General features: G+C 37.9%; 1 non-coding gene and 1 pseudogene across 1 annotated transcript; both read right to left on the reverse strand.

The window, feature by feature from the left end:
- Nucleotides 1-1870: 1870 nt before the first annotated feature.
- LOC120267291 lies at nt 1871-15457 on the reverse strand (annotated as a pseudogene).
- Nucleotides 15458-23434: 7977 nt separating this feature from the next.
- Nucleotides 23435-23541, reverse strand: LOC120268115. The gene has a single exon (XR_005538785.1). It is a non-coding gene; the product is annotated as a small nucleolar RNA R71 (small nucleolar RNA).
- Nucleotides 23542-24406: the final 865 nt, after the last annotated feature.

Genomic DNA, 24406 nt, shown 5'->3' on the forward strand with positions numbered 1-24406 from the left:
GAGTGGTAGAGACATCAATTATTAATAGGGAACATGGTAGTCTTGAGGAGTTTGACATTGTCTTACATGTCTATAGGTCCTATAGAGGAGGTTTGACTTGTCGAAGGATTTGGAAGTATTGTTGGTAGTTATTCAAGAAAGTAATACTACATATAAATCTATATATATGTTTAGATTTAGATTTCTGACCCTTACCAAATTATTTGTTTGACTCTGTTCAATTACTAGATATTTACTTAATCATTTATTAAATATCATTTTATTATTTGTTATTATTTATTTATTAAATTTTCTGAATTTTCACTCTTCCATTACTAATTTCTTTATATGCTGGATATCTTTGTTAATGGTTGGAAAGTAAAGTTACTTATTTTTTAACATAGCTGGATTATATTCTCTAAAATATAAGATCATATAAATGCTAATTGTTTGCTCAATGCTGATTTTGCAAATCTTTGAACTATAAATTTTATTGTTTTCCTGATTTTCGGACATTAAAGTTATTTTGATATAAATGGCATTAGTCTCCAATTAATTATGCACTAACACTGTCACTGTGGGTTAATCATTGACCATATAGACATGAAGCTTTGTTAAGAGACTATAGTTTCACATTGTTCCATTGGTGAAAGAATAATGGCCTCTAATATTATGGCTTAGGTCACCAAGGGTAAACAAACGACTTTTAAAATCTAGACTTAGCTTACCGAGTTTAAACAAATGAACTATAATATTTTGTATTGACCATGGTAAATTGTGAGACTTATATTTTCACTTTCGAATAAATTGTATTCTATTGAAGCACTCGATATTTTGAATTGTATTTTTGACAAATGTTATACTATGTTATATGATTGATATGTGATTATGAATTTATGAAATCCTATATGATCCCAATATTTTTAGTGGTTACTTACTAGGTTAGTAAATCCATAAATTTATTTTCACTTTTCTTTTTCAAATCAGGAGTAGAATTGAATTGCAGATAGCTTAGAGAGGATCATTATGTCTTAATGAAGTTCTACTTTTCAAGTAGACCTAGAACTTTCATTTTGAATAATGGTTTTTAAACCTATTAGTTTGAATTGCTTGTATCTAGAACTTTGTAGTATTTTTGCTTTTGAATTTTGCCTATCTATTAGATGCTACAATTTATTTTGAGACAGATTTTGAGGCTTTACATGTCTATTTGGTTTCAGGCTTGTATGTATGCGGCCGTTTGTCAATGCACTAGGTTTCATAGACTGGGTTCAGGGTGTGACAGCCGGCCCCTTGGATGTCTGGATCCTACTACAAATGGTGGTGGCTAGTACAGAATGCTATAGTTGGTTGCTTAAGGAGATCATGGTTGAGATTGCATCTACTGTCACAATTCTAATTCCCTTTGGTTAAGAGAGTACAATATTACGTGCATATTTTATTATTATGAGATATGAGCATGCATGATATGCTTTATTAAAATATATTCGGTATTTATAAATGTTAAGTAAGCATGTTTTAATATATTATTATTTAGAATGCTTTATATATAGAATAATTTTATTATTTAATATTTTTATATGTGGAGCATTATTAAAACATTGTTTCATCATTTGTTATAAGCTAAGACATTCTAAGTGTTGTATTAGAAGAGAATCTATTATAATATATATACAGCTTGTTTATTTAAATGCATTGGTTTATTTTCTCGCTTTTTTTCAATTTGGAGGAATATAAACTAATATGTTTAAGTAAGCAATTACAACAAAATCCACATAATTGCCCCCAATAAACTCTCAGAAATTTCTACTTTTTTCTTTAAATAATAATTCGGCACCATCCATGAGCTTAATTTTATTCTTTTGATTTCCTCTCACTGATTGGAACTTTCTTAAATCTCCACACTTTCCTCCCTTGTTTTTCTAAACTTGGCATATATTTCTCCTCTATAGAAATCTCTTGTTCTCCAAACTAAGACCATCAAAACAAGAGCTCCAGCAATCGCGAGTGCAGTGATGATAAGAAATGAGAGCTTAAAACACTCCACTCCAATGCATTTCTTTGTTTCCCTGTTCTGCTTTGCAGCCTGTGTATCATACAAGTGGTCAGTGATCTTGACATTGAGTATATAAGATGCCAAAGGACTTGCAAAACTAGCAAAGTTATACAATGTGGCGAAGTACTTAAGGCCAAATAATTCAGATATGATGGACAAGATAAGTGGCATTTGAGCTCCCAAGCAGAAGCCCATGATCAATGAAGCATCATAGAGAGATCCCGGGAAACCATAGGTGATGAGAAGGTGGCCGGAACAAGATAGGAGGAGGACGATAGAAAAATTGAGTGGCCGGGGGAACTTATATTTTGTTGGGTTTCAGCCCATTTGGGCTAGAAGAAATAATTGGGCTTGGCCCAAGTTGAAAAAAAAAAAAACTGCATCAATAATGGAAGCCACTTGAGGATTTAATGGTAATTTTTCCATTGGTATTTATAACCAAGTGAGATGATGAGGAAATTGGGAGGTCAGCCAAGAAAAGGGAAAAAAGGCAAAATGTGAGGGTTTGAAGGCAAGGAAATCAAGAAGAAGAGGAAGACAAAAGAGGCTAGGGTTGAGCAAAGCAAGATGATCGGTCGGCAAATCGGTGCAGGATTTCACCCCAACTTCGGGTAGTCAATCCTTGCAGGTAGTTCTCCCAGCCTACCGGTTTTGATCTTCCTTAATCTCTTCTTGATGTCTCTCTTTGTTATCCATTATGTGTGTTGATGATGTATGTGTGCCAAGAGCTTACTCTTGAGTTGTTGTGCCTTCTTCTTTGTTATCCTCTAGTTGTATCTAGAGAGAAACCTTCTTTGTTATCCTCTAGTTGTATCTAGAGAGAAACCTCTTTGATCCTCTAGTTGTATCTAGAGAGAGACCTCATTGTATCCCATTGTTGATGTAGTGAAGCATGTTTAAGAGGCTCTAAGGAGTCCCGTGGTTTTTTCCCTCGATTTGTAGAGTTTTCCACGCTAAATCGTTGTCTTGCATTGTTGTATGTTTGTTCATCCCATTCTAACAAGAATTGAGGGGTTTGGTAGTGTTTTATGCTTGAGTTGGAGCCTTGAAGATTTGTAGAACATTTGGGAAGATTTTGAAGCCTCAAAGGATCTAGTTCAAGGTGTTACCAGTTCACGCGGGCTGCACGTGGGCCGCGCAAACTTGTTAGTGAAGTGCGCGGGCTGCACGCGGGCCGCGCAAGCTTATTTGTGAACCACAGCGGATCGCCAGTGAACCGCGCGGGCCGCGTAAAATTGCCAGTGAAGTTTGCGGGCCGCACACCGTCCACGTGTGAATAGTAACAGTGCTACAACACCAGTGAACAGTAACATTACTACAGTAATTTCCGCAGTTTTTCACTGTTTCAAAATATCGTCCAAACCCCAACAAGTGGTATCAAAGCGCCAGGTTGATAGAGGCAAGACTTGTTAAAATACATATATGATGATAAAATTATCCCAATCGAATTATTCGATTTGGAAGAGAAGGATGCAAGACTTGTTAATTGTGAAAGATCTGTATCTCCCTACTATGGGGAAGACAAAGCCAGGGAGTATGACTGATGATGAATGTGGGATATTGCATTTGAAGGGAGCTGCCACAATCAGGCAATGGGTTGATGCAAGTATCTTCCACCATATTTCTGAAGATGTGAAGACAGATAAGCTATGGAAAAAGCTAGCAGCCTTGTATGAGAAGAATACCTTCAGAAATAAGGCCACAACCATCAGAAGATTGGTGAATTTGAAGTACAGAGAAGGAAAGAGTATGACTGTGCATACTAGTGACTTTCAGGGCTTGGTGAACCAATTGACATCTATGGAGATGACTCTTGAAGATGAATTACAAGCGTTGCTACTTCTAAGTTCTCTACCAGATAGTTGGGAAACATTGGTAGTATCTCTGTGTACTTCAGCCCCTGGAGGAGTGTTAACAATGGAGATGGTGAAAGAAAGCTTATTGAGTGAAGAAGCCAGATGAAAAGACAAAGGTGAATCTTCTTCTGAAGCACTCATATCAGAAACCCATGAACAACGTAGAAGAAGTGCAAGTAGACTTCCACAGGTTTATGGGGACAGAGAAACATCCAGAGCAAGGCCAAGAAGCAGGAAGAACATCAAGTGTTTTCACTGCAACAGAGTGGGTCATATGAAGAAGGAGTGCAGATTCCTAAGGAGAGAACAGGGTAGAGGAAGTGAAGAGGAGAAGGAAACAAATACAGTAGCCACAGAGGGTGACATTTGTGTTGTCTGTGATGATAGTTGTATTAGTTTGGGAAGCCAAAAGAGTAACTGGGTACTTGACTCAGGAGCGTCATTCCATGTTACTTCTCATGAAGACCTCTTTACTTCTTACTCTAGTGGTGATTTTGGGGATGTGAAGATGGGGAACAATGCTACATCAAAGGTTGTGGGTATTGGAGATGTTTGGTTGGAGACAAACCTTGGGTACAAGTTGCTACTCAAAGATGTCAGGCATGTTCCAGACATGAGCCTAAGCCTAATATCCACAAGCAAGCTTGATGATGAGGGGTTCGTCAGTTGGTTTGGTGAAGGCAAATGCAAGCTTACCAAAGGCTCCATAGTGGTTGCTAGAGGAAAGAAGACGGACACACTCTATGGTTTGAAAGCAAGGGTTCACAAAGGAGAGGTGAATACAGTTAAGGAGGGTGGAGACATTGATCTTTGGCACAAGAGGCTTGGCCACATCAGCGAGAAAGAATTGCATCTTCTCGCTATGAACCAATGTCTACCCAACTTGGAAGGTATGACTCTCAAAGCTTGTGATGATTGCTTAGAGGGAAAAATTGCATAGAGTTGTTTTTCACTCATATTCCCCATGTACGAAGTCATGTATTCTTGATTTGATTCATATTGGTGTATGTTTCATGCAAGAGGAATCCCTTGGAGGAGCACATTGTTTTGTAACCTTCATAGATGATCACTCAAGGAAGGTGTGGACCACTACTCTGAAGACCAAAAATCAGGTTCTTGATGCTTTCAAGGAGTTCCATCTCAAAGTTGAGAATGAGACAGGGAAGAAGCTGGAAGCAGTCAAGGCAGACAGTTGTGGTGTGTACGGTGGACAGTTTGAACAGTATTGCAAACTCAGTGGTATCAGGCTTGAGATGACACCTGCCAGGACACCTCAGTAGGATGGTGTGGCAGGGTTGATGAACAAGGCAATTATTGAGAGGATCAGATGGATGCTCTCTCATGCAAAGCTGCCTAAGCCCTTTTGGGGGGAGGCAATGAGGACTGCAGTTGATTTGATCAACCTTTCTCCAGTAGCTAGTTTGGACAGTGGTGTGCTAGACAGGGTTTGGACTGGAAAAGATGTCTCATATGATTACTTGAGAGTGTTTGGCTACAGGGCCTTTGTTCATGTTCCTAAGGATGGAAGATCCAAGCTTGATGGTATTGAGGCAGTTCCATGTGTTTTCATGGGGTATTGCCATGATGAGTTTGCATACAGGTTGTGGGATCCCGTGAGCAAGAAAATTGTCAAGAGCAGAGATGTGGTATTCCTTGAAGGCCATGTGGTAGATGATGGCAACCAAGGTGAATCTCCTAGTTCCTCTGTTGGAGTTTCTGACAATTTGGATCCTATATCCCCTCTTATGGTGAATGTAAATCAAGAGGGAGATGTCCAAAAAGATGGTGATGAGATAAGGGTAATTATAGCCCATCCAACTAATGAAGAAAAGTTAGCTGACGGGGCAGCAGTACAAGCCTATTTGACTGATGGAGTAAGGCCAGTTAAAGGGGTAGGACAATCTCATGTAGTTGATGCTATAGAACCAACTAATGAAGAAGAAGTACTACCATCACCAACACCACCAGTGAAGCCTCAGTTGAGAAGAACTACTAGAGAGTGTTATCTATCTAGTAGATGCAGTACTAAGGAGTCTGTCATGCTTAGTAACGGTGGAGAGCCAGAAACCTACCAAGAAACTTATTTGCATGACAAGAAGCAAAAGTGTTTTAAAGCCATGCAAGAAGGAATGAGTTCCTTGTATGAGAACCATAATCATGATTTGGCGAAACTGCCTAAGGGCAAGAAGGCACTCAAGTACAAGCGAGTGCACAAGCATAAGATCTTGCCTAAGGAGAAGATTGCGGCTTGTAGGCAAAGGGTATGCTTGGATGAGCCCCCCAAATGGAGCTGAGGGGGAGGTTTGTTGGGTTTCAGCCCATTTGGGCTAGAAGAAATAATTGGGCTTGGCCCAAGTTGAAAAAAAAAAAAAACTGCATCAATAATGGAAGCCACTTGAGGATTTAATGGTAATTTTTCCATTGGTATTTATAACCAAGTGAGATGATGAGAATATTGGGAGGTCAGCCAAGAAAAGGGAAAGAAGGCAAAATGTGAGGGTTTGAAGGCAAGGAAACCAAGAATAAGAGGAAGACAAAGGAGGCTAGGGTTGAGCAAAGCAAGATGATCGGTCGGTAAATCGGTGCTGGATTTCGCCCCAACTTTGGGTAGTCAATCCTTGCAGGTAGTTCTCCCAGCCTACCGGTTTTGATCTTCCTTAATCTCTTCTTGATGTCTCTCTTTGTTATCCATTATGTGTGTTGATGATGTATGTGTGCCAAGAGCTTGCTCTTGAGTTGTTGTGCCTTCTTCTTTGTTATCCTCTAGTTGTATCTAGAGAGAAACCTTCTTTGTTATCCTCTAGTTGTATCTAGAGAGAAACCTTTTTGTTATCCTCTAGTTGTATCTAGAGAGAAACCTCTTTGATCCTCTAGTTGTATCTAGAGAGAGACCTCATTGTATCCCATTGTTGATGTAGTGAAGCATGTTTAAGAGGCTCTAAGGAGTCCCGTGGTTTTTTCCCTCGATTTGTAGGGTTTTCCATGCTAAATCGTTGTCTTGCATTGTTGTATGTTTGTTCATCCCATTCTAACAAGAATTGAGGGGTTTGGTAGTGTTTTATGCTTGAGTTGGAGCCTTGAAGATTTGTAGAACATTTGGGAAGATTTTGAAGCCTCAAAGGATCTAGTTCAAGGTGTTACCAGTTCACGCGGGCTGCACGTGGGCCGCGCAAACTTGTTAGTGAAGTGTGACGATCGCCAGTGAAGTGCGCGGGCTGCACGCTGGCCGCGCAAGCTTATTTGTGAACCACAGCGGATCGTCAGTGAACCGCGCGGGCCGCACACCGGACGCGCGTAAACAGTAACAGTGCTACAACACCAGTGAACAGTAACATTGCTACAGTAATTTCCGCATTTTTCACTGTTTCAAAATATCGTCCTAACCCCAACATATTTTGATAGAAGGATTTCAGAAGCTTAAGGTTACCCTTCCCATGTAGCTCCATATGCTTATAAGGGAAATGAATGTATTGATACTATGTGAAAGGTAGCCTAGTGACTCACCTATCTGAATCATATTGTCTATAGCTGTTGATAATAATAATCTTGTTACTTTCAATAATTTTACATGTAAGGCACGATGCTCAGTTTTACTAGAAGATATACAGAAGAAGCCATTGGTTTCTCTATTCTTAGTGGTTGCATATATGTATGCATGATTAGATGTTATGTTTGAATGCCTCTGTATTGTCTCTATGTTGAGTCCATGACTTAGACTGACTTATGTAATTCTTTTGTGTTTTCAATCTAGTAGAGAAATTTCAGTTGAATATTTTGCCAACTCTTTGTATCTATCCTTCTTTCTCCTTGTGTTCGTGTGTGTGGAGAGAGCACGAGAGAGAACTACTGTGTGTGAGAGAAAGGAAAAGTTCAGAGTTTCCGGGCTGTTAAAACAAAGCTTCAGGCTGTAAAAACAAGTTTCTAGGCTGACATTTGGTATTAGAGCTCCGAGGTGACTACTGTCACTACATGCCTAAGTACCAACCAACAGCGAGTAAAATGTTGTGTGGCAGTCAAGTGACAATGAAGGAAAGCTGGTGCGGGATTTTGTATCCCGTACTAATGCGGAAGAACTTCTTAGTTTGGTCAATCAAGATGCAAGCCATGATGGAGGCGAATGATATGTGGGATATGGTTGATCTTGCAGATCTGAACGCGTCAGTGGATGTAAAATGGAACAAGGTGGCATGTGCAACCATCTTCAGCGTAATCCCCGAAGATGTACTCTTCCTCATCGCAAAGAAGGAGAGCACAGGGACATGTGGATGGCCTTGAAAAAGATGTTCCTCGAGGCTGAACATGTCTAAGAAGCAAGGATACAATCCCTTAAGGAGGAGCTTGATGCGCACAAAATGAAGAGTAGCGAGAACATTGAGGATTACACACTCAAGGTTGGCACTATTGTGAACAAGATCCGAGAGTTAGGGAAGAAGATAGAAGACCCCTATGTGGTGAAGAGGATGCTTCGTTCTCTCCCTAACAAATTCTTGCAAATTGTCAGCTCGATAGAGCAATTTGTCGGTCTGAAAACCATATCGGTGGAATGGCTCATCGAGCGCCTCAAGGTGCACGAGGAGCACATGCATACTGCCGATGACAGCGACGATGAACATGTCCTGCTCACTCGATCTTAGTGGATAGCCACTAAAGAGAACAAGGATGGAGAATGGCCCAGCAACGACCCTAAGAAAGGAGGTGGTGGTGCTCGTGGTCATAGAAGGGGCCGTGGGAGCAGGCACGACCGTGATCGTGGCGATGGCGAGCGTGCCCACAATAGCAAGAAATTTAACAAAACAAAGATCAAGTGCTTCAATTGTCATAATTTTGGCTATTATGTATCTGAATGCAGATCAAGAAAAAGGGAAGAGAAGGCTCATATTGCTGAAAAACAGGACTATGAGCCTGCGCTGCTAATGGCTGAAGTATATCAGGTGGCTTGTGCTGATAAAAGAAGAGTAAAGAAGTTGATGAAAATTGAAGAGAAGTAAATCATCAACCTACTCACCAAAGGAAAAGAAACAGATGCAAAAGAAGCAGATGACACTTGGTATCTTGATACAGGGGTAAGCACCAGATGACTGGGTGTTAGGACAAGTTCAATGATCTCGATGACACAGTTGCAGAAACGGAGAAGTTTGGTGATGGATCCATAGTGGAGATCTGCAGCCTCAGATAAGTATTGTTCAAGTGCAAATTAGGTGAACACAAGGTCCGAACTAATGTGTATTACATACCCCGTTTGAAGAGCAATATCATTAGTTCAGGGCAACTTGAGGAACGCGGATGCAAAACTGTATTCGATGATGGTTTCTTGTGTATATATGATAGAAAACATAAGCTATTGGTGAAGGTAAAAAGATCGAAGAATAGATTGTATGTGTTAAACTTGAATTTGACACAACCAATCTGTTTATTGGCAAGCATCAAGAATGATGCATAGTTGTGGCACGCTCATTATGGGCACCTGAATTTTCAAGCTTTGAGAAACTTGGCACAGAAAGACATGGTGATCGGCTTGCCGTAGCTGAAGCTAGTAGACCAACTATGCGATAGATGCCTTCTCAGTAAGCAGCGACGCTTGCCAACCCACAAGAGGCTGTCTACCGTGTCGAGTGTCCACTCCAGCTTTTACATGGTGACATTTGTGGGCTGATCACACTTGTAACACCAGCTGGGAAGATGTATTTTATGCTTATAGTTGATGATTTCATACAATACATGTGGGTGCTATTACTCAAGAGCAAAGATGAGGCACTTTGCACATTAAAAAAAAATCAAGGTAACAGCTGAGACGGAGACCGATCTCAAGATAAAGGCTCTTCGCACCGATCGCGGTGGTGAATTCACATCTAATGAGTTCACTGAATCTGTGAGAATCTGGGGGAATGGGTGAAGCGGTTCCTAACCATCACATATTCTCCACAATAGAACGGAGTGGTAGAAAGGAGGAACCAAACCGGCGTCACAATGGCGAGAAGCTTGTTAAAGAGCAGTTAAGTGCCGAGCATGTATTGGGGTGAAGCTATTACAACTGTTGTCTACATACTTAACCGAGCTCCCACACGAAGTGTATCAGGTATGACACCCTATGAGGCTTGGTATCAAAGGAAGCCTAGTGTATACCATCTGCAAACTTTAGGGTGTGTTGGGTATGATAACGCCCCTTCCCTGTGACCCGCAAGTGCACGGGTTTGTTGAAGTTATAAATCCCAAGTGAGTGGGTTATAGTATCCACAGGGAATAGTGAATAGAAACAAAAAGATTGCTACTTAACTAATTGAAGATGAAACAATAATAGTGTGGATAAAATCAATGTGAACAATTCTAAAGAAAATAAGAAAGAGAGGCACGATAAAATGAGAAGAAAGACAATCGATAGAAAGTGGGGCACTCGTACATTGCTTCCCCTAGGAGTATTGCTTCAAGTGCAAGACCAACTATTATGTCTCCTCACTAATGCTTAAAAAGTCGTGGAAATTCTAAAATACACGGTCCCAAACCTAAGGTCAATAGTGACTAACTCTATACTATGCCCCGACGGAGAAATTGCTCAGTCTCAACACCTCACATTGTGTACAGTTGCAAGAAGCTCTAGGGATTCCAAGTGATAGACCCTATTCCTATATATAGATCTAACCCTTTGGTCCAGGAGAAAGATCTCTAGTTACAATTAAGCCCCAGATACTGAGGATTACTTCAACGCTTCACTCTGTTGCTCGCGCAACTAAGCCCCAGCGGAGTTTCTCTCTTAGCAATTCATTCTATGGTGACCGCAAACAACTCTAGGAACATAGAGGTAGGATAAATCACACCGAAGGGGAAAGGAGACTCTCCGCTATCTCTAGACTCACCCTCTCAACCCTCTCCAATCTAGCATTGTATAACCCTCATAGTGTATCACTCATCCACAAAAGTTACCAAGATGGACTCTCAACCCTAGTGTCACTCTAAGGGAGAAATCGTTCAACAAGCATTCAAGATTGGAACTCAATTAAAGACATCAATTAATGAAACCATAATAAAAGGTCAATGAAACAATAACATCTTAGGGTTTACAAGTCCAAGTAACCACTAGGGGGTTTAACTCTCCATGGAGCAAGATACAATCAATAATGAAATCGAAAGTAAAATTATGTAATCCATAAGGAAACCTCCTCAATATTCGTGTCGATGGTCTTGTGGAGTAGCCTCGTCCTCTCCATAGGTCCTCTTGTCAAGCCTAAGGCACACCTCGCCAGATCGGTGCCGACGAAAGCTTCCCCAATGACTATCTTCCAAGAGAAATGCGGTGTTGAAGCCATAGAATCACTCCAAAAGTCTTGCCAAAGCCCCTCTAAACCCTAGCCGCAAGCCTCTCAAAAGATGGAGAAAAGATGGAAAGAAGGATGAAAGATGGATCCTCAAATCGGTACAAGTCGCGGCTTTATAAAGGACTGGAATCGGGCATCCACAAGGGCGTGGGTAATTTCCACATGCCCGTGTGGATTTTTGGAAATCTGATTTTCTGTATACTGTGAATAGTAATTACTACAATAAATTACTATAGTGATTTGCTACAGTAGTTTTGCTGCGCTAAAATCTGATAAAAGTAATGCTCATCTTGAAAAGAATACTTTGTATTACTAATACACAAGCACTTATCAGGGCATGTCAAGGTGACAACTCCACACTTGAAGAAACTGACCAATAGGAGCATTCCCATGGAGTTTTTCAGCTATGAGGCTAGAAGCAAGGCATATAGGATGTTTGATCATGTGCAGAAAAAACTCCACATCTCACGTCATGTAATTTTTAATGAAAAAGGTACTGGTAGTGGGACCCGATGGTTGATGAAAATATACAAGGTATGGGTAACATTTTTAGTGTTCATTACCCCATTGATGGTGCAGGAACTAAAGACACAGTTGGTGTGGATTTTGAACACTCTAACCAAGTTGAACCTAGCAACCCATCTGGCGAGAATGAAGACAGTCAAGGTAGAGATGGAATGTTGGTAAATGACCCATTTGAGATGCACATTAAAACACCCACAACATCACCGGTTTCGTCCATGAAGAAGCCGACGCGAAAGCCACAACGATTTCGTTTGCTGTAAGAGGTGTAGGATGAATCATCAAAGGTTGAGTTGGAGTATTCCAAGATGTGCATGATTGCAGCTGAGGAGCTTGGAGGTGTTAAGGAAGCACATAATCATGAGAGCTAGAGGCATGCTATGCAAGAAGAGCTGAGGGCCATTGAAGACAATGAGACATGGGATCTTGTTGATCTATCTCCCAACCACAAACCCATTGGAGTCAAGTGGGTATTTAAAGTGAAAGAGGATCCTCGTGGTAAAATAATCATGTATAAAGCTCGCCTTGTTGCAAAAGGGTATGTGCAGAAACAAGGCATAGACTTTGATGAAGTTTTCACACCCGTTGCTCGAATTGAAACTGTTAGGTTGCTCATTGTTTTAGTGGCTCAAGAATCATGTGAGGTGCACCATATGGATGTAAAATCAGCATTTCTCAATGGTGAACTTGAAGAAGAAGTATATGTGACACAATATCCCAGGTTAATCGTTGAGGGCAGTGAAAGAAAGTTGTTGAAGCTGCGGAAGGCATTGTACGGGATCCAACAGGCATGAGAGCTTGGAATATAAAGCTTGATAAGAGCCTTGTCTCACTTGGTTTCAAGAGGTGTCGCTTAGAACACGCAGTTTATAAGAAGAGTGTTGATGAGTCATGTCTTCTAGTTGGGGTATATGTGGATGATTTGATCATCACGGGCTTAAGCATGGTGGAGATAACTAAGTTCAAGAATTAGATGAAAGAATTGTTCAGCATGAATGATCGATCTCCTAAGCTACTACTTGGGAAAAGAAGTGGTTCAATAACGCCATGGTATTTGGCTGTGCCAAACAAGCTATGTAGCTAAGATACTTGAAAAAAGTGGATTGGTAGATTGCAACTCAAACCAAACTCCTATGGAGGTGAAACAAAAATTGAGTAAGAAAAGTATGGCCCCATCGGTTGATGCAACTGAATATCGAAGCATTGTGGGAAGTCTTAGTTATTTAGTTAACACCCAACCAGACATATCCTATGCAGTTGAGATTGTAAGTCAATTCATGGAATTACCAACATCCCAGCACATGGCAGCGGTGGAGCAAATCTTGAGGTATATCCGGGAAACACTTGACTTGGGATGTATGTATGTAAAGAAAGGAGAACAGGATCCACATTTTCTTTGATATAATGACAGTGATATGGGCGGCGATGTGGATGATTGAAAGAGCATTACTGGTATCGTTTATTATCTTGGCTCTAATCTGGTAACATGGTTGTCGCAAAAACAAAAGATAGTAGCATTATCTTCTTGTGAAGCTGAATTCATAGCAGCTACTACTACAGCATGTCAAGGTATTTGGCTTGTGAGGTTACTGGAAGAATTACAGGAGAATTTAAAGAGCAAAGTGGTCCTAAAGATGGATAACAAATCTGCTATAGCTCTTTGCAAGAACCCTATGTACCACGACCAAACAAACACATTGATACGAGGTACCATTTCATTCTTGAATGTGTTGAAGATGGGAAAATAGAAGTAGAGCATGTGTCCACTGATGATTAGCTAGCGGACATCATGACAAAGCCACTCAGTTGCCTGAAGTTCCTGGAGATGCGCACAAAGCTGGGACTTTATGTAGTAAAGAAGAAAAAAGATTAGGGAGATAAATGATAATAATAATAATCTTGTTACTTTCAGTATTCTTACATGTAAGGCATGATGCTCCGTGTTATTAGAAGATATACAGAAGAAGCCATTGGTTTCTCTGTTCATAGTGGTTGTACATGTATGCATGATTAGATGTTATGTTTGAATTTCTGTGTGTTGTCTCTATGTCGAGTCCGTGACTTGGACTTATGTAACTCTTATGTGTTTTCAGTCTAGTATAGAAATTTTAGTTGAATATTTTGCCAACTCTTTGTATCTATTCTTCTTCCTCCTTGTGTTCGTGTGTGTGTGTGTGTGTGTGTGGAGAAAGCACCAGAGAGAACCACTATGTGTGAGAGAGAGGAAAAGATCAGAGCTTCCTTGCTGTCAAAACAGTGCTTCCAGGCTGTCAAAACAAAGCTTCTTGGCTAACAGCTGTTAACACACCACCCACACCGCAAAAGATTGCGAAAAGATGATTAGCAAATCTATGCGGATGATTAGCAAATCTATGCGGACTATTGCTTGAAGAATGGAATAGTCGCCACCTCTTTTTGGAGGCTTGAATATAGTGATGATATTACTAAGGTTTAATTTCATAAAAGTAGTTGAGTTTGTTGTTATTATTGTTGTTGTTGTTGGTAATGGGTGTGATACCTTTGTAATTTGGACGAGTCTTGGATTAGCACAAGTTTGTTTCCAAAGGAAGAACTCTCCTCTTATGACAACAAACAAAGGAAGAAAAAGAAGAAACATAATGATAACCGTGCTTGTTGTGTATTCAATATGAGTGAATACATACGTCCTTTTCTCCATGATGATTATTACCATGAGCATGGCACGAGTACAAGAGAGATGCAGAGAAAGTAACAAAACACCTTGAGCTCATTATCTTAATGAACAACCTTTTTTATTTGGACGGAGTAGACGAAGACTGCAGAGATTGCAGCCGGAAGCCAAGAAATGAGGAGGACGAGTGATTTGGAGTTATTGCCATAAAAGCCAAGGTAAAGTTGAGTGAATATGTGTTGGAAACAATCAAGACTTGGGTTGTTTGGTTCTAACGCATAGATGTTTGAAGTTTGTGTTAGTTTATCTTGTAGATTTATTTGAATAAAATTAATATTATTTAACTATGTTGATTTGATTAGATAAGAAGAGTATTTATGTTTTGAATTTATCTTGATAAGATAAACGTCTCATAGCTTATCTAGATAGTTTTGTTAGTCTATATATACAGTTTGTAATCCAGCCTTTTAGAAAAAATAAAAAATAAATAAACCTGTGAGATTAAAAGCTGTGCATCTCTTCCGTCCTTCTCTTTTCTTCTTCTTGTTTTCTCATTTCAGGTCGGCATCTTCTACAATATGGCGTTGCTAAGACCTACAAAGCCTTTGAGGCGACCAAGGATCATGCCATGGCTCTCAGGAAGTTCTTGACGCAAGTGGTGAGCACACCACTGTTAACAAAGCCCTGACAAGATTTGGACAAAAATATACAAGAAACTCTTTCAAAAAATTACTTCAAAATTAACTTATATATATATATATATCATGCAACAGACTACATGAGAGTTAGCGCCAACAGCAATGTAAAGACAAACTAACCATAAATGGGGATGTCTGAGGTATACAGTTAGACTTAGATCATAAGATAGCCGAATTGATTCATGATGGCACCCACAGAGAGAACAACCCATGGAGGGGCAATCTCACTGATGATGGCAGAGATGATGCAAATATTAGAACCTAGATCTTTGAAGAAGGCAACAGTGTTGAGTGTTTTTTTTATCATAACCAACAGTGGTTTTAATAGGGGGGGATATTACATTTCTAGAATCTAAAAATTTGGGCAACATAAGCAGTAATGTCATTACCAATTCAAAATTTGGGCAACATAAGCAGTAATGTCATTACCAATTCAATAGTAATGTAACATTTTAGCAGGAATGTGAAGTTTTTTTCGATCAAACTCTTTAAATCTAATAAAATTACAAAAATATTAATTTTTTTAAATTCAAAAATAAAAAAATTTCATATTTTTTTTCTTTCCCCACATATATTTTATATAAAAAATATATTTATGCCAATATTTGACAAGAGATTAGAAAAAGATTAAATTCTTTTCAAATATTTTGTTGGAGAAAATAATTAAATTTGATTTAATTAATCTTATAAAATTCAAATATTTTAAAATTAATTTTTTAAAAAATAATAACACATTATTATTAAACAATTTTGATATTTACATCAAAATATTATGAATTTTGATATATTTTACACCTATGAAGTAAGTATATTTTAGTAAATAGTAAATTTTAATATAAGATTTTAACCAGGATAATGATACATTTCAACCACATTACTATGTTGTTAACCAAATAAAAATTTGCACATATTCCCATTAATATGACATGGAAATCAAACATACTAACATTCCATGAGCCAAATTGCTTACTAAATTAGGTGGAATACACAGTCATCTAGTAAGCAATAATGCCTGTGTATTCCACCGAATCTAGTAAGCATTATTGCTTACTAAATTCGGTGGAATATGACATGGAAATCAAACATACTAACATTCCATGAGCCAAATTGCACATTCTGGTAAGATAATGTTGTGACCGCAATTAAGCATTATTGCTTACTAAATTCGGGGGAATACACAGTCATCTAGTCCGATCTAACTCGGTACTCAAGGAAATACAAGTATTATGGCGATGGATGCAATTGGAGGGTTCGTATATCCTACAATAAACAAAGACAGCTTTGGAAAATTACAAAGTACACTGGGCCTCACACGTGCGCATCAACAATGATCTTCCAGGATCATTTGAAGCTGGATTTAAACATGGTTTGTCGGCAAATACAAGCACTAGTACAACAATAGCCAAGCATTAATGTATTGGTTTTGATAGCGGAGATTAAGAACTGATACAAACACACACCGACATATAGGAAAATATAGACAGCTAAACAAAAAATGGTTAAGGTAGTATTCTGCAATTGGGAGGAGTCCTATCAACATTACAACAGTTTGTTCCTGGGACAATAGTTGATCTTGAGACCCAGCGTAAATACGAGGGACCTTACCTAGTACATGATATTTGCATCTTTTATAGAGTTTTCTAGAGCTTCTCCGTATGTGTGGAGGCTTCCAATATTGTAACCCAGTTGTTCAGATACATGGCACATATATTTGTGGCAAATACAAAGATACTTTACTTATGGCGGTCGCACATGATGGTAATAGAAATATCTTACCGATTGCCTTTGCCATCATGGAAGGAGAGATGCTAGCTACATGGATTTTCTTCTTGCGCAACTTACATTCTAGTGTAACACGATAAGAAGGAATATGCGTCAAATCCGATCAACATGAATCTATCAAATCAGCGTTTAGATAACTTGGGCATTAGATGAGTGCTCCGCATGCATACTATATTTACTACATCAGACATATCTCGGCTAATTTCATGTGTCATTTTAGAAACAAAGAAATACAACGGATAGTTGTTAATATTAGCAAGTTTCAAGTTTATTTTTTTTTTAAGCTAAATCTTACATTGTTGTTAATTGTTGAAATTATCTTAACTTTATAGGTTGATTGGTGTAGGTTATTCGAAAATCATTCAAGATTTTGACTATTAGTACTGACTACTGAAGGACAACAATGCAGAGGCGACGAGATTGTTGGATAACATACAGCAGGAGAAGTGGGCTCAAGCCTTCGATAAAGAAGGGCGAAGGTATGGTCATATAACAACCAACCTCACAGAATGTGTTAATTTAGTGCTTAAGGGAACAAGAAAACTTTTCATAACAGCTATGGTTAAGTCAACATACTTCCGACTTGCTGAGTAATTTGTGAGGAAAGGTGTATAGGCGCAAGCTTAGATCACATCAAGCCTTATCTTCTTAGAATCACTTATGAAGGCGATCCAAGAAAATCAACAAACAATATCCAACATTTACGTTCATCAATTCAACTATGAAGAAAAGTCTTTCATGGTGGATGAGATGTCACCCTTGCATTGTGGGCGTATAGCTAGGAGTTATCACATCAATCTAAGAGCACATTCGTGTGACTGCGGTACATTTAGATGCTACATTTTCTATATCACCATGTCCTTACAACATACTCGGATATTCGTAAGTAATTTAGAAAATGCATAATTTTGTAAATTTTTTTTTTGCAATATTTAAAAAAAAATATAAAAAAAAATCAAAGCTATACAGAATTACAGGATCAGAAGGAAACTAGAAATCATGCAAAAACAAAGACGGAAGGGCATTGCACATCCACAAGCAATAGATGATGGAGAAGAAATGAGTTATATATATAGCTTTATAGATAGATAAAATCCTTTTAAGATAGAACAAATATAATATAATATAATATAATATATATCAAAAGTAGAAATGAATTTTCAACAATTTTCAATTTTTCTTAATGTTTATATATAAATATCTTAAGAGTATAAATTGCTTTTTAAACCATTTTCAAAATCCCTTTCTAAAATTAGAAATGGATTCAAAATATATTTCTGAATTTCTATTTTGTAAAAAAAATATATTTTATTTAAAATTATTTAGGATATTCATTAAAAAAACATAAATCTATAAGTTTTTATAATATTTATTTAAAATATATTATAGATCAAAATTACTATTTATAAAAATTATGATTTTAAGAATATATTTATTTTAGATTAAAATTATTTAGAAAATTTTACAAATAACTTAAATACGTAAATGTTTACCATAGTTATTTTAATGTATATATATTATTTTCATATATATATATAAATTTATTTTGAGGCATAATATATATATACATCAAAAATAGGAATAAATTTTAAACCATTTTCTAAATTTTTAATGTATATTCATAAATATTTTAAGATTAGAAACGGGTTTGAAATTTGTTTCTAAATTTAAAAACTCATTCAAAATCTTTTCCTGAATTTCTATTTTGGGAAGAAAAATAATTTTAGTTAAAATTATTTAACATGTTCATTAAAAAAACTATAAATCTATGGGGGTTTATAATATTTACTTAAAATATATTATAGGTAAATATATCTATTTATGATGGTATGGTTTTATTTTAGATTAAAATTATTTGGAAATTTAGCAAATAACTAACACATGATTATATATATATATAACTTTCATGGTTATATAACCTTCTTTTAATATTGAATTATATTTGAAAAATATCATATCATATATATATCACATAGAAATGTTAGTCCTCTTTAAGGTTAGGATTTATGGTTTATGGGGGCTGACATGGCTCACTTAAAAGTAGTAGATGGACTAAAATGTACAATTTGAAGTAACAAACTAAAAGAACAAGTTTGAAAAAGTAGAGGGAATGTTCAGGGAATTATACTTTTTTTAATGTATATTTATTAATATTTTAATTTTAGAAGAGGATTTTAATCCATTTCTGAATTGTGAGAAAATAATTTTATTTTAAAATTATTTAAGATATTCAATAAGGAACATTAATCTATATGGTTTTATAACATTTGTTTAAAATACATTATTGATAGATAAATCTAAATTCATGATGTTATGATTCTGTGAATAGATTATAATTATTTGAAAATTTTACAAATAATTTTGTGGGGTCCTTTATTCTTGCTTGGTGTTGATTGGTCCAAAATAAATAAATCACAAATTAAATTTTAATTATTTATTGTTTTCAAGTGATTGTGGGTTCATGACTTCTATTATGCTCCAAATATTAATTATCCCACATTCTATTACGAGAATCTCCAATTAAAAAACAAGTGTTAATAATAGAAGAGAACAAAAATCGTTTTCATTAATGTTTTTAATACAATGAATACATAGACTTGGCAAATATATATGCTTGACAAACACATGAATGTGAGCATAGGTACTAGTATTAGAATTCCTATTTATTCTAATCTTTTTACTCTTCAACTTTTAAGAATGGAATTGTGACATCATAATTTCTTCCAACTTTCTCACCGAAAAATATGCCTAGGTAAATCTTCTTTGACTTGTTGACTTTTGGATCACAAGTAGTCACTCTATATTTGATAGTCATGAACTTGTTCTTCTTTTTTAATATTTATTATTGAAGACTTTGGTATGTAATGCTAGCAAAGTCTTCACATCTTTGACTTGTCAAACTTCTTAGATCTTTGATTTCCTTGTGTCTTAAAACTTCAAGGTTACATTTGTTTTCATTTGAGATTTTTAAGTCTCAACTCTTTCATACTTTGAGCCTAAACTTGCACATAGTCAAGTATGAAATTTCACATGATCAAGTCACTAATTTGACTGCTTTAACTCATTTTCTTTTAGAACATTTTGTGGGCGTTGAGTTATATTTGTATTTGAACCACAAGCTTGATTTTCCTTGATTTTTATGTTTGAAGGCTTCATTATTTTATGCTTATGAAAAAATTTTATTCATCATTACCAAAGGAAGGTATTCTTTATTTCATCACCTCACTCAAAGTTTTTCTGTTTTTCTTTTTATCATCTAAAGTTCTCTCTCTAATTTTTATTTGGAGAGCTTTTCTCCCAAATAGTTAATGGAATTTTTCTTCTCTTTGCAACCTGAGAGAATTCCCTTTAGTATGTGAGAGATTTGGGTATTATCTCCTCCGTCACGGTATTAAGTGCACGTAGTAGACCAGTGTCCAGAGGCATTGATGAGGCTTTTAAAAAGCAGCCACCATGAGTTGGATTTACAATAAGCTTCAAGAGAGGCCTTTATTTACTTCTCTATAAACATTGAAAGGTAGTGTGAGATTCTCGTTGGGAGCTACTTTGTATTGTACCTCGCAAGAAGTCTTTATCTACAAAAGAAGGTCTTTATCGACCTCACTATGAGTATTAAGAGGTAGTGGTGTGGCTTTTACTGAGAACTATCTTCTATGTACATCATAGGAAATCTTTGCCTTCAAGAGAAGTCTTCAATAACCCTTCTATAAGTATCAAAAGGCAATGGTGAGGCTCTCCACCCATATTGTATCTCATAGGGAGTCTCTCTTAAGGGAGGTATTCATTCTGGGTGAGGCTCCTATTGAGGGCTCTCCACCTTGTGTATTATAAATCATAAGGAAATTATTTTTAAGGCAACTTTGTTCATAAAATCAATCCAATCGAATTAGGGTTAGGAAAAATCGTTCTCATCAAATTAGGACTATCAATTACTATTAATTTATATCTAATCATCAATTGATTAATTATCAAGGATCGATCACATGAATACACTAATATATGCTATAGATAAGGGTTACCTTACAAAGATTTCACAAGCTCAAAATCCTCCAACATTCACAAGCGATGTTCTCAAAATTTTCAACCTTGATGGCCTCTTTTGCTTCAAGAAACTAATGTGAATTCACAGTTTTATTGTAGTGGTAAGTACTTGTGTGATAAGAATGCGAAGTGTTCTTTCTTTATGATGAGCATTACTTTTATTAGGTTTTAGCGCTAATACTTGTGCATTTTTGTTACTTTTATGCATGTAGAATTGTGAAGCTAAGTATTGAGAAAAGAAGCCAAAAGTAGATCGTGAGCACACTAATTGGTGAAATCTTGGAAGGAACAAATGCGAAGACACAAGTGGGATCTTATGTTGTGTGAATGTGTGTCAACCTCAGTGTACTCAAGACATTACAATGAGTCTGAAGGGCACGAAGGCAGTCACATTTGCGTATCCTGACTTGTGTATTGATAGCAAGATCTTCACCAACGAAGCCTTTGATTGAAGAAGAGTTGCGATCTACGGCATAAACGTTTGCCCGTTTATGTTGCCTCAACGAAAAGAGTGGAATTAGGAGTATTTTGGCAAAGTACTGTAGCAGGGTACTGCAGCATATCACTATGGCAAAGCACTGTAGTAGTTCCTGTTCACAGCTGGCCAGAAAACAAATTTTCAGAGAATCCACACGGGCGTTCGGAAATTCCCCATGTCCTGTGGAAATTCAACAGGCCCGTGGGAAGAATCCATAAGGGCGTGTGGATTTCCAATTCCAACCCTATTTAAGCCGCGATTCAACCCGATTTTAGGGATCTTTTTCCCTCTTCTCTTCCACTTTTCTCCATCATTTACGAAGCCGTCGGCTAGGGTTTGGAGAGGCTTTTGGCAAGTCTTTGGAGTGGTTTAAGGGATTCGACACCGTGATTTGCTTGGAAGAAGGTTATTGGGGGAGATTTCATCGCCATAAATCCGGCGAGGTGTGCCCTAGGCCAGATAAGGGGAACTTTGGAGAAGACTTGGCTACTCCACAAGACCATCGACACGACTATCGAGGGGTTTTTTTTATGGAACACTTGTTTTTACTTTCGATTTCAATTCTATTGTTTCATTGATCTTTTATTATGCTTTCCTTAGTTGATGTTTCAATTGAGTTCCAATCTTAAGTGCTTGTGGAATAATTTCTCCCGTAGAGTGACAATAGGGTTGAGGGTCCATTTTGGTAACCATTATAGATGAGTGACACACTACGAGGGTTGGACATTGCTTGATTAGAGAGGGTTGAGATGGTGAGTCGAGAGGTAGCGGAGCGTCTCCTTTCCCCTCCGGTGTGATTTATCCTACCTCCATTTCCTTCAGTTCTTGGCGGTCACAATAGAATGAAGTTCTAGAGGATGAACTCCGCTGTGGCTTAGTTGCGTGAGCAATAGAGTGAAGCGTTAAAGGGACTCCAGTGTCTGGTGCTTAGATGTAACTAGGGGCCTTTCACCTTGACCAAAGGGTTAGGTCTATACATAGGAAGAGGGTTTATCACTTGGATTCCCTAGAACTCCATGCACCTTTACACAGTATAAAGTGTTGAGACTAAGCGATTTTTTCACCGGGACATAGTGTAGAGTTAGTCACGGTTGACCTTAGATTTGGGGCCGTGTGCTTAAGGATTTCCATGACTCATTGAGCATTGCTTATGAAGTATAATAGTTGGTCTTGCACTTGAAACATTAATCCTAGGGAGAGCATTGCCCAAGTACCCCACTTCTATCGATTGCCTTACCTCTCACTTACTTTTTCCTTTCATTTTTGTTTCTTTTTATCTGTGTTTTCATTACATTTTATCAACACTATCATTGTTTACTTTCACGTGGTTAAGTAGCAATTTAAATATTTTTATTCCCTACTCCCTGTGGATACGATACACCACTCACCTAGGATTTATTACTCAACAAACCCGTGCACTTGCGGGTCACATGCAAGGGGAGTTGTCAAGTTTTAGGCACCATTGCCGGGGAGTAGGCTTTTAGAGATACTTTGCACTTTGCTATCTTAGCTATTCATTCATTCTCTTTCATATCTTCTTATCCTATCATCGTTCTAATTTTGTTTCCTTTCTTTTGGTATAGCTCTAGGTTATGACCCGAGGGAACCCTTCGATATTAATTGAAGGTGATCCTGAACTTGAACGTACACTCAGAAAAAGGGGTAAAGAACCTGTGCAAGAACAGCCAAATCTAGCTGAAGTGGAAGTTGAAAGATCTGACAACATGGCGAAACAGAATGAACAATAGAGAACACTCTCTGATTATGCTAGACCTTCAGTACTAAGGACACAATCTAGCATTGTGTGACCCCCGATTACAGCTCCGAACTTCGAGCTGAGGCTAGCATTCATCTAGATGATACAGCAGTTAGTGCAGTTCAATGGTTTGGCCAATGAGGATCCAAACGATCACATTGAGAACTTCTTGGAAGTTCGTGACATGCTGAAGATCAACGGTGTTACAGATGATGCTATTAGATTGGGGGCTTTCTCGTTCTCTCTAAAAGAAAGAGCTAATCAGTGGTTATATTCTTTATTATGAGTATCCATCACGATATGGCAAAACTTCACAATGAGATATCGTCGTTTGTTCGGATGGAGCTCGAGTCCTTGTTTGAGACATGGGACCAATTCAAGGATCTTTTGCGGAAGTGCCCACAACATGGATTCCCCAAATGGATGATCATTCAGACCTTTTACAACGGGTTGAATCTAAGTACAAGACAACTTCTAGATGCTGCCGCAAGAGGTACAATGGGGAACAAGACCCCCGATGAAGCCTGACAATTAGTAGAAGAAATAGCTATGAATAGCTACCAATGGAATGCAAGGGAAAGGAAGAAAGTGGTCGGACTTCATGAGATCGATGCGGTTACATCATTGGCGGCCTAAGTAGAGGCATTGAGTAAGAAGTTAGACACTCTAACTTCTTCTAGATTGGCACCCGTTGATGGTACTGATTACCCGATAGCTGTTGATGGTACTTCATCCGTTGAGCAAGTTGACTTTGTGGCTAATGCAATGAGAAACCAAGGTAATCTTTATAGCAACACCTACAACCAGGGGTGGAGGAATCACCCAAATTTCTCATGGAGTAACCAAGGGTAGCAAAAGGCCATAGCACAATTGGATTTCCAATAACAACAACAACAAGCCCCGAACATGGAAAATAGAGTTTCAGGTTTAGAGACCCAGATGGGCGACTTAGAGAAAGCCTTGACTCAATTTCTGCAATCATCGGATACACGGTTCCAATCGGTCAAGGCTACACTTCGCAACCACACCGCTTCATTGCACAACCTAGAAAATCAAGTGGGGTAAATCGTGAAGTCTTTATCGGAGAGGCCACAAGGAAGCTTACCGAGTAATACCAAAACCAACCCACGAGACCACGTGACGCCGATCACTTTGAGAAGTGGTCGTGAGGTTGAAGGTAGGCGTCCAAGTGAGAAGACCAATATTGAAGCACCGGAGGTCGTAGAGGTTGAGAAGGGAGCAACTAAGGAGAAGGAGGTGACACCCCAACCTTATAAG

The sequence above is a fragment of the Dioscorea cayenensis genome, chromosome 8 (assembly GCF_009730915.1).
Source record: "Dioscorea cayenensis subsp. rotundata cultivar TDr96_F1 chromosome 8, TDr96_F1_v2_PseudoChromosome.rev07_lg8_w22 25.fasta, whole genome shotgun sequence".
NCBI lineage: Eukaryota > Viridiplantae > Streptophyta > Magnoliopsida > Dioscoreales > Dioscoreaceae > Dioscorea > Dioscorea cayenensis.